This window comes from Ovis canadensis, chromosome 4 (genome assembly GCF_042477335.2).
Source record: "Ovis canadensis isolate MfBH-ARS-UI-01 breed Bighorn chromosome 4, ARS-UI_OviCan_v2, whole genome shotgun sequence".
In the NCBI taxonomy this organism is placed as follows: domain Eukaryota; kingdom Metazoa; phylum Chordata; class Mammalia; order Artiodactyla; family Bovidae; genus Ovis; species Ovis canadensis.
The window spans coordinates 68441747-68453748 of record NC_091248.1 but is presented as its reverse complement, the minus strand read 5'-3'; the positions used below and the strand labels follow the sequence as shown (position 1 = coordinate 68453748).

The following is a 12002-nucleotide window of genomic DNA, read 5'->3' as shown; positions in this document are numbered from 1 at the left end:
CTGGGAGGAAGTAGCCACTGAGTAGTTCCAAAGCCTACTTAGTTGCAGACCACAAGATGGCAGCCATGTTCCTGGCCTTTCACTTCTGTAGAAGAGTTGGGCAGCATCCCTGCACCAGTGTGAGTAGCTCTGATAGTGTGTCTTCTTTCCATCAAAACTATATGCCTATAGATATTGAGTTTAAATTTTATTTTCATTTCACAACTTCATGAGCAAATTTTGAAAGTTGTACATGATGTCATAAAGATCTGATTTTCTTCCTAAATGAGCCATTCTTTCTTCCTAAAATATCCAAGCATTCTTCCTCCAGAACAGAAATCTCAACATCTGTGTTGTATCACCATGTCTCTCTAATGTTGAAGTTGGATTCTTAGACTCATAACATTTAATGTTTGGACAATGGGCACATTTTCCCCGCCAGAATTCTAGCAGTAAGGTGGATGATTTCTCTGACTCAAGCCTAGATGGAAATGTTTTAATCTGAGACGTATTTAAGCATATCATTGAAAAGTCAAACTCTTTAAGGAACATCCAAGACATAAGAGCTAGGATCCAATAGGAACCCACCATTTTTTCTTGCTTTATTGAGAAATACTTGATATATATCGTTGTATAAGTTTGAGGCATTTGACATTATGACTTGGTGCACACATGTATTGTAAAATGACAGCCCCAACTTGGTTAGTTAACACATCATCACCTGACAGAACTACTTTTTTGTGTGGTGCGAACATTCAAGGTCTACTCTCTTAGAAACTTTCAAGTGTATAATTCATCATTGTTAACTATAATCACCAAGCTGTACATTGCATCTCCAGAAATCACCCATCATATAAATGAAAGTTTGTGACCTTGGACTACCATCTTCTCATTTCCTGGAACCACAGCCCCTGGCAACTACCATTCCAGTCTCTGTTTCTCTTAGTTTGGCTGTTTTAAAAATAGATTCCACGTGTAACTGAGACCATGCAGTGTTTAGGGTCCCACCGTTAACAGAGTTGTATTCAAGGAAGCACAATCGCGTTTTCAGAAATCCTTTCGTTTGTATTTACCTTGCACCCTATCATCTGCTTCCACCAGGAAATGTTAATAGCTGACTTAGAAAAAATGTCTATCTATATTCTGAACCCTTGTCAAGATTTCATATTACTCTTCAAAGTGCAGGATGATTCCTAACTCCTTTGCCCTCAGAACAAGTTTGAAGTCCTTTGTCCTAAACTCTTCAGTTGCCAGATTTTAATCACCTTACTCCTCCTACGCAGTTTTCCTCCTTTTCCACTCCTCTCCGTGTCTTCAGCTAAGGTACAGGAGGTGTTTGCTATCACTCTCAGATGAGGGACAGAGATCTGTTCTTCCTCCTTATCACTCTCAGATAAGGGACAGAGACCTGTTCGTCCTCAGTGCACGGTGGGTCCAGAGTGCACCTCTCTTCCTGCTTCCTCTCTGGTCAGTGGGTGCAGTGTGCATGGGTGTGACATGCATGCACATCACTCAGCTGTGTTGCAGCTCCCCGGTGCTGTCCTATTTATTTCCTCTTCATTTATCCTCTTTCATTTCTTTTCTTTTTCTCTGGCTATTTCTCTTTTGAACTTTGTTTTTTGTGTTTTGGTTGATAGTTGCAAAAAATGGAACTAGGTTGGCTTAATATGTAGTACTAGGTTATGGAATAGTGGTTTCCAAACTCAAGTTCATTATCAGAATCCTAGTAAAAAGCTAAAGACTACATCTTGGCAGGTCCATTCTGGTAGACTAGTAGGTCTGGTGTGAGATTCAGATACCTATATTTAAAAAAAAGAAAAAAAAATACTCCATGGATGATTCTAGTGGTTGAACCCTGTTTAAAGCCTTTTAGCTTTCAATTCCTAGTACCTAACTCAGGGCCTAGTTAGTAGATGTTAAACATATATCATTGCATAGTTCTTAGTTAATTGATAGTGTAGCAAATAGGACTGATACTTGGTGACATTTGCCCCTATGTTGTAAGAGCAGAAAGTTAAACATTCCTCAAGAAAGTGCTTCCTTACTATGAAAAATTTGGAGAAAATCTGAGTCCGTTAGCAATAAACATGTTTACATACAGCAGAGCTTCTCAGATCTTTTAAGATGCTAGGTGAACTTTGAATCTTCAGGGGTTTTGTATATCATCAATCTTAGTTGACTCAGCATCCATCCCTTTCAAGTTACTTTTTTAACTTTTATTTTACTTCAGGGAGCATCTTATGGACCAGTATTATGCAGAAGACAGTTTGGAGAAAGATACTCTAAGACTGGGTTGGACATTGACAAGGCTGTTTGCTGGTACACATCTGTATAGGTTCTTTGGATCAAATCCTTTCTACTTTGACTGCAAGTTGGAATTACCTGGGAGATTTTTAAAAATCAGGGATGTCTGGGCATCACCTGAAGCCAACTTAATCAAAATCTCTACAGGTAAGGCCAAGTACTAGAATTAAAAAATTCTCAGATGATTCTCATGCTGATGATGTTGAAAACCATTGCTTAGAAAGCAAAATGCTAGCTATATTCTAAGTTATTAGCTACCACTAATAGTTAACATTTATTGTTGACTTTGTGCTAAGCATTTTCCTCCTATGTTCTTTAACTAAATCCTCTTTTTTTTTTTTTTTTATAATGCAGATCCCATTATTATCCCCATTTACAGATGATAAAACTAAGGCATTAGGGAGAAAGAGCAGTTTGCCCAAGAACATGCAAGCTATAAGTTAGGGGCTTCATGTCTAGGCACTGTGATTCCAGAACTTGGGCATCTAACTGGTACTTCCCTAAACTCTTCTTTTGACAGACTCTATATGATTAAAACTAATACATTATCTTCACTCACTATACAAAAATGCTAGCAGGAAATAAAATCAACTCTAGTGCTAAGTTCTACCCATAAAATCAAACACTTTAGTATTTTGACCATAGTAATATATTTTTGTGTTTTTTAATCTACTGCATCGGAGAACTTATGTTAATAATTGCACACATAGAACATAACAAAAGTTGTTCCCCATTCTCCCTCCCACATTTAACAGTGAAATACGGAATTGATTTTGGCCAAATCTTCGTGCGAGTAAAAAGACATTAAGGGCGATTCAGGTAGTCAAAATAACTCAGCCCTACTTTCTCTTGGATCATAAAATTGTATCTGCTGAATTCGCATCAACTAATTATTTTAAAAAATCCCTTAATCTAATTATCATTCCCTATTATTGCCAAACCTCAGTTGAATGGATTCCAAATAATGGAACTTTTAAATAATTGAGGGCATTTTTAAACAGTTTATTTCTTCCTCATTGAGAAATAAAGAAAGAACAAGTAATTTGAAATCAGAAGCCTTCAAAAGGTATATGGCTATTGTTCCTTATGTTGAAATTCTATTCCACTAATTATCTGCATATTTAAATAGTGCTAGTTTTCTCTTGGAATCCTTTAGAAATCAATACAGAGCTGGCTGGTATGACCCCAGAACCAGGAAAACAGCTAATCTCCTGTTTGGAATTTAGAACATGCAAACTTGTATTCTTGTTTATTATTCTTTCTCTCAAACATCTGCACTGTTGCTTCAATTAGACATTAAGTCCCTATGTTCTATACATTCTTTCTATTTTGATTCTCAGCTCCTAGCAAAAAACACATAAGGATGGTTGGGTTCTGTGGGAGTACAGACCCAATCTCCTGTGCCACTGGCTTTTGCAGCTGTGACAAACAAGCAAATTGATATTCTTAAGGAATTTTAAGGTCATGAATCAATAAAAACTACTAAATTATTCTTGACATATGTTTACTATGCAGTATTTACAATACTATTCTTATTATTTATTTTGAAATATATAGGCTATAATGTGGCCTCATTCTGTGTTTATACTATATTAATGTTACAGGCAATATCCCCTCTCCCCAAATTCATATTTGAAGTCCTAACCTCCAGTATCTCAAGATGTGACAGTATTTGGAAATAAGATCTTTAAAAAGACATTTAAATTGAAATGAGGTCATTAGGGTGAGCCCTAATCCAATATGACTGGTGTCTTTATAGTCATACAGAAGATTGGGATACTAATAAGCTTAAAGAGAAGGGCATGTAAAGACGCAGGGAGAAGACAGCCATCTGCAAACCAGAGAAGACATCTCAGAAGAAATCAGACCTGCCAACATCTTGGCTTAGGACTTCTGGCTTCCAGAATTGTGAAAAATTTCATTCCTATTGCTTTAGTCTGTGATACTTTAAGATAGGCTTAGCAAACTAATTGGAGAAGGCAATGGCAGCCCACTCCAGTACTCTTGCCTGGAGAATCCCATGGATGGAGGAGCCTGGTAGGCTGCAGTCCATGGGGTCGCAAAGAGTCAGACATGACTGAGCGACTTCACTTTCACGCATTGGAGAAGGAAACGGCAACCCACTCCGGTGTTCCTGCCTGGAGAATCCCAGGGACAGGGGAGCCTATTGGGCTGCTATCTATGGGGTCGCACAGAGTCAGACATGACTGAAGCGACTTAGCGGCAGCAGCAGCAGCAGCAGCAAACTAATACAATTAATTTAGCTTATTATAGTCTTATGAGCATATTTGGTGTTTCAGGTAAAATAATAATGTGTTACATTTCTTTAGTACTTTTAATATTATTAGGTTTTTCAGCATTCCATATTGTTGTTTCTTAGGGTCTTCATAGCCCCAGGACCGAACACAAGGTAGATCTCTGTTGTAACCTCCTTTCCTGGAATGCAATCTAACCCAAAATGAACAAAGCAAATGGTGACCTTCTTAATAAATAGGTGTGAGTTTATGTGAAGATGAATTTTTACTTGGGAATTTTTAAAAACTTTCTATTTTAAAATGAAAAAAAGAGAAGATTTTTTTTCTCCCCCAAAATGTAAAAAAAAAAAAAAAAAGGACTTTAGGAACTAAGTACAGTGGATTCTGCTGTCACCCTAAAGCTCAGATGAGCCATTGGAGGGCTTGGGTGCAGAGCCTGGGCCTCTTGGTAGGGGATGTCAGATCTAGAGACGTGTGTGGACTCTTTGGGTTTTGAACATTAAAGACTAGGATGCTGTACAAATAACCTGAAAACTTTTACTAATATCAAACATAGATTTTTAATTGGCCTTCAAATATATTCTTATAAAGGACTTCCACTCTGGATATCAGTAAGTACCAATAATTTTAAAGGGTCTAATATTGTTGTATAATAGATATTTTCTATATTTAAGTATTTCACTTTCGCCCCTCTCTGTTATGCAGTGTCTTTTAGTTTAGCCCTGTTCTCCTTTGACAGACTTCACATTTCTAAACTGAGCTCTGTCACTTTATCTATTTAACTTCATAACCTATAAAATGGGTAGAATAAGCAACCATGCTTTAATAATAAAATTTTATTATTAATAAACAGTAATGTTAATTAATATTATTAATTATGATTATTAATTAAATAAAGTAAAATTTTATTTAATTTAATAATGCTGTATTTAATAATACTGTTTTCAGGTTGCAAAGAATGAAGTACATCGAATATTTACTAGCTTCCTATTCATATTCTAGGAACCCCAATAATATAAGTTTTAAAACAACAATATCTTTCAATGGATCTCTATGTAACTATTAATGAATTCACATAAAGATAAATTATCTTGTGGATAATTTTCAATTTTCTTGAAGTACATCTTCAAAATATAATTAAAAGACCTTTAGATAATATAAAGAAATAAATATTTCAGATCATATAATGAAAGGCTTTTAAGTGCAATATTTTGAGCAAACTTCAGAAAAACTTTCTGAATAGGTATTCTTAACTCCTTTTTCAGTTCAGTTCAGTTCAGTCACTCAGTCATGTCTGATTCCTTGTGAAATTCCAAAGCAATTAAGAAAATACTCTTTCTGTTCTAAGCCTTTGAATCAGTTTGGTTCAGTTGCTCAGTCACATCCAACTCTTTGTGACCCCATAGACTGCAGCACACCAGGCTTCCCTGTCCATCACTAACTCCTATAGCTTGCTATCACTCCTTTCCATCACATCAGCGATGCCATCCAACCTTCTCATCCTCTGTCATCCCCTTCTCCTCGTGCCTTCAATCTTTCCAGCATCATGGTCTTTTCCAATGAGTCAGTTCTTTGCATCAGGTGGTCAGAGTATTTGAGCTTCAGCATCCGTCCTTCAAATGAGTATTCAGGACTGATTTCCTTTCGGATTGACTGATTTGATCTCTTTGCAGTCCAAGGAACTCTCAAGAGTCTTCTCCAACACCACAGTTCAAAAGCATCAATTCTTCAGTGTTCAGCCTTCTTTATGGTCCAACTCTCACACTAGGTGGACATTTGTCCACATGGTAATGTCTTTGTTTTTAATATGCTATCTAGGTTGGTCATAGCTTTTCTTCCAAGAAGCAAGCCTCTTTTAATTTCACAGCTGCAGTTTCCATCTGCAGTGATTTTGGAGCCCCCAAAAATAAAGTCTCTCACTGTTTCCATTGTTTCCCCGTGTATTTGCCATGAATGATGGGACTGGATGCAATGATCTTTGTTTTTTGAATGTTGAGTTGTAAGCCAGGTTTTTCACTCTCCTCTTTCACTTTTATCAAGCTGTTCTTTAGTTCCTCTTCACTTTCTGCCATAAGGGTTGTGTCATCTGCATATCTGAGGTTATTGATATTTCTCCCAGCAAACTTGATTTCAGCTTGTTCTTCTTCCAGTCCAGCATTTCTCATGATGTACTCTGCATATAAATTAAATAAGCAGTGTGACAATATACAGCCTTGACATAACCCTTTCCCAATTTGGAACCAGTCCATTGTTCCATGTCCAGTTCTAACTGTTGCTTCTTGACTTGCATATAGATTTCTCAGGAGGCAGGTCAGGTGGTCTGGTATTCCCATCTCTTTCAGAATTTTCCACAGTTTATTGTGATCCACACAGTCAAAGGCTTTGGTGTAATCAATAAAGCAGAAGTTTTTATCGAATTCTCTTGCTTTTTCTATGATCCAGTGGATACTGACAATTTGATCTCTGGTTCCTCTGCCTTTTCTAAATCCAGCTTGAACATCTGGAAGTTCTCAGTTCATGTGCTGTTGAAGCCTGGCTTGGAGAATTTTGAGCATTACTTTGCTAGCGTGTGAGATGAGTGCAATTGTAGGGTCATTTGAACATTCTGTAGCATTGCCTTTCTTTGGGATTGGAATGAAAACTGACCTTTTCCAGTCCTGTGGCCACTGCTGAGTTTTCCAAAATAGCTGGCTGGCAAATTGAGTGCAGCACTTTCACAGCATCATCTTTTAGGACTTGGAATAGCTCAACTGGAATTCCATCACCTCCACTAGCTTTGTTGGTAGTGATGCTTCCTAAGGTCCACTTGACTTTGCATTCCAGGATGTCTTTTTTCTTAGTTATTTGTAAGGCCTCCTCAGACAACCATTTTGCCTTTTTGCATTTCTGTTCTTTGGGGATGGTGTTGATCCCTGTCTCCTGTACAGTGTCATGAAGCTCGGTCCATAGTTCTCTGGGCACTGTGTCTATCTGATCTAATCCCTTGAATCTGTTTCTCACTTCCACTGTATAATTGTAAGGGATTTGATTTAGGTCATACTTGATTGGTATAGTGGTTTTCCCTACTTTCTTCAATTTAAATCTGAATTTGGCAATAAGGAATTCATAATCTGAGCCACAGTCAGCTCCTGGTCTTGTTTCTGCTGACTGTATAGAGCTTCTCCATCTTTGGATGCAAAAAATATAATCAATCTGATTTTGATATTGACCATCTAGTGATGTCCCTGTGTAGAGTTGTCTCTTGTGTTGTTGGAAGAGGGTGTTTACTCTGACCAGTGTATTCTCTTGGCAAGACTCTGTTAGCCTTTGCCCTGCTTCATTTTGTACTCCAAGGCCAAAGTTGCCTGTTACTCCAGGTATCTCTTGACTTCCTACCTTTGCATTCCAATCCCCTGTGATGAAAAGAACATCGTTTTTTGTGTTAGTTCTAGAGGTCTTGTAGGTCATCATAGAACTATTCAGCTTCTTTGGCATTAGTGGTTGGGGCATAGACTTGGATTACTATGATATTGAATGGTTTACCTTGGTTTGCCTTTTTATAGGTGTGACATCTGGGTCTCAGTAGGAACAACCATGAGCTGTCTGGCAAAATCAGAAGTTAGTGAAGCTCAGCTTTGCACAGTGGCTGTCTCGTAACCAGTGAGGTTTATCTGAGGTACAATTATTGCTGATTGAAAAGTGTCCCACTACACCAAAAGAACTTGAAATGTAGTTGGCATTGTCAATGTTTGAGAGTCTCTGTGGAGAATGAATTAAAAAAAAAAAAAGAAGAAGAAGTATTATAGTTAAGGAAATTGAAGGTCACACTAGGTTTTTGCTTCAATCTAGTGCTGTTTCCACTATGCCATAGTTGGATTTCAGGGATTTTCACTGGCTGTTCTTTCTTAAGTTCTAAAACAAATCACAACATAAATCATAAGATAAAAATCTGTACACTGTACAGTTTATTTTATTACCTTTTATTTTTTAATAAATAACAGACTATAATGATGTACTTGGGGCTCTTAACCTTTCCTGCTTGGGCGTCGTATTGGTATTTCAACACCTAATTCTCTCCCACTCCTGAGGTTCCTCTTACAACACAGGCTTTGTGTTAGCTGCCTCTTTGAGGGACATCATTAGACACTGAGAGAAAGTCCTTGCTAGGTCTCCGGTAATGATGGAAACTTATTGTTCATTCCTTTATAATGGATTTTCTCTTTTCCTCTCAGATTGCAAATCAAAACTTGATGGACTTCTTCACTAATGCATCATTTTTTCCTCATAGATACTCTTCAACCCTGTAATTAAATACAGTTTTCTCCTTGATGGTTCAAGCTTCGGGCTCATTTTGAGTTCATCCTTTTAAAGTGGACACCACCTCATGGATCCTATGTCATGCCCTCACTCCTAGTTCCATCTTTCCTTCCTCCTTCATGTTATTTGCCTTCTATTCATCCTACAAGTTGGATATTAATTGTATTTGCCACACTTCATCTTTTTATATACTGAAAACCCTTATGGAACAAATCAAGCAAGCAGCATTGGCTTTTGTATGTAATTAACCATCTGATTTCAGAATACCTGGCTGTTCCAGGGAAAAACCCAGAGATGTCATGTTTCTTTTTGTTGCTGTTTGTTTTAGTCTAGCTTTGATTCACCCAGCCTACTTACAGGACAACAACCCTTAGGTTCTATAAGAGGTTCAGCACTGCTGGGCAGCAAATATGCTCATAAAGTGAGTAAGTATCCATGCAGGAAGTTGTAAGCAAGTTTGTCTATGTTAGAATTATTAGGTCACAGAATATTTTGTTGAGGAAAAAGTAGGGAAAAAATAAAGCCTTTCTTATTAGTCATTTGAAAAAGAGACTAGACAAGGCATTACAAATTATAACATGGAAAAAATGCTGGGCTAAAAACTGGATTAACCAGAAGACTCTCAGGGAAGTCTCTCATTCATAAATCAAATGATTGGATGAAGATTCTGCTTAGAAAAAAAAAATCACTCCTTTACATAATATGTTAGTCTCTTACAAAACATTTATTTAAAATATTTCAAATAGTGCCATCCAATTGCCTTCCTCTTTCACTGACCTCCTACCTAGCACCTTTAAATTGGGCAGCAGGAGATGCTATAGTGAACATATTACCTTTATAATTTCACAAGCCTCTCAGCTGGAGTTCAGGATCAATTCTCACACTTTAAAAATTCTTTGGCAGACAGGTTTAAACTACATTAACTGACAAGTAACCTGAAGTGTAATTTATGGATCTTTCCTCCATGGGAAACAGTTGCAGCTGGTTTTTAATACAAATTGCCTTCCAGTTCTGTAAAACCTGGGCAATCTTAGCAAAACTAACTGACTCCACAAACAAAAACAAAAAAATAAAACAGAAGAGCAACATCAAAACAGTTGCTAAGTCCATGCACTTAATAAGAGACAAATTCTGGATCTAGCTATTCCCGTTACATTTTTCATCCTCAGTCTAATCTTTTTGTATTTTTTACAATTTCAGCAATACTTTTCATTACCTCTCCTCAAAAGCTATTATGGTTACTTCATTATTTACTTTTCCTGATTAGAGTATTATTGCTTCAGTAAAAAAATTTAATGTAATGCATTTAGATGGTGACCTTCTTTGAACTGCATGTGTAAGTTGAACTTTGAACAATGTGGGTTTGAATTTTGCTCGTCCACTTACACATGGAATTTTTTTTTATACTAATACTACAGTACTACATAATCCAGGGTTGAATCTAGGGATACAGAACCATGGATATGGAGAATTACTGTATGTTATATTTGGATTTTCAACTGCATAAAGAGTTGGCAGTCCTGCGTTATTCAAGGGTCAACTGGAAAAGATGTCAATTTTTTATCTCTTTTATGTGTCAGACTCCATAATGTCTATCCAGATTACCTCATGCATCAAGTCTTTATTTTATCATGGAAAAAGGAAAAGAGTTCCAGAAAAACATCTATTTCTGCTTTACTGACTATGCCAAAGCTTTTAACTGTGTGGATTACAATAACCTGTGGAAAATTCTGAAAGAGATGGGAACACCAGACCACCTAACCTGCCTCTTGAGAAACCTATATGCAAGGTCAGGAAGCAACAGTTAGAACTGGACATGGAACAACAGACTGGTTCCAAATAGGAAAAGGAGTACATCAAGGCTGTATGCTGTCACCCTGCTTATTTAACTTCTATGCAATACATCATGAGAAACACTGGGCTGGAAGAAGCACAAGCTGGAATCAAGATTGCTGGGAGAAATATCAATCACCTCGGATATGCAGATGACACCACCCTTATGGCAGAAAGTGAAGAAGAACTAAAGAGCTTCTTGATGAAAGTGAAAGAGGAGAGTGAAAAAGTTGGCTTAAAGCTCAACATTCAGAAAACAAACATCATGGCGTCTGGTCCCATCACTTGATGGGAAATAGATGGAGAAACAGTGGAAACAGTGTCAGACTTTATTTTTCTGGGCTCCAAAATCACTGCAGATGGTGACTGCAGCCATGAAATTAAAAGATGCTTACTCCTTGGAAGAAAAGTTATGACCAACCTAGGCAGCATATTAAAAAGCAGAGACATTACTTTGCCGACTAAGGTCCGTCTAGTCAAGGCTATGGTTTTTCCTGTGGTCATGTATGGATGTGAGAGTTGGACTGTGAAGAAAGCTGAGTGCTGAAGAATTGATGCTTTTGAACTGTGGTGTTGGAGAAGACTCTTGAGAGTCCCTTGGAGTGCAAGGAAATCCAACCAGTCCATTCTGAAGGAGATCAGCCCTGCGGTTTCTTTGGAAGGAATGATGCTAAAGCTGAAACTCCAGTACTTTGGCCACCTCATGCGAAGAGTTGACTCATTGGAAAAGACTGATGCTGGAAGGGATTGGGGGCAGGAGGAGAAGGGGATGACAGAGGAGGAGATGGCTGGATGGCATCACTGACTCAATGGACATGAGTCTGAGTGAACTGCGGGAGTTGGTGATGGACAGGGAGGCCTGGCGTGCTGCGATTCATGAGGTCGCAAAGAGTCGGACACGACTGAGCGACTGAACTGAATGCAGGTTTTTCCGATCTTCCCTGGTGGCTCAGTCAATAAAGAGTCTGCCTGCAATGCTGGAGACCTGGATTCAATCCCTGGATCTGGAAGAGTCCCTGGAGAAGGAAATGGCAACCCAGGCCAATATTCTTGCCTTGAGAATTCCATAGACAGGGAGCCTGATGGGCTATAGTCCATGTGGTCACAAAGAGTCAGACACAACTAACTGAATAACACTTTCACTTTTCAGGCTTTTCAGAGGATGGGCAACAGGTCTAAACTGCCTTCCATCATCTTTTCCTATATATAGACCTCTTTCCATGGTCCCGCTTCACTGAATACCGTGGCTTTTTGCCTTCCCTCACTGAGTACATTCAATACAATACTTCCTGCTGCTGCTGCTAAGTCGCATCAGTCCTGTCTGACTCTGCGACC

At 38.1% G+C, this 12002-nt stretch overlaps 1 non-coding gene across 1 annotated transcript; it reads left to right on the top strand.

Moving 5' to 3' along the window:
- The first annotated feature begins 8148 nt into the window (after positions 1 to 8148).
- On the top strand, positions 8149 to 8285 carry LOC138439947 (U4 spliceosomal RNA). Its single transcript, XR_011256885.1, has one exon. It is a non-coding gene; the product is annotated as a U4 spliceosomal RNA (small nuclear RNA).
- The last annotated feature ends 3717 nt before the right edge of the window (positions 8286 to 12002 follow it).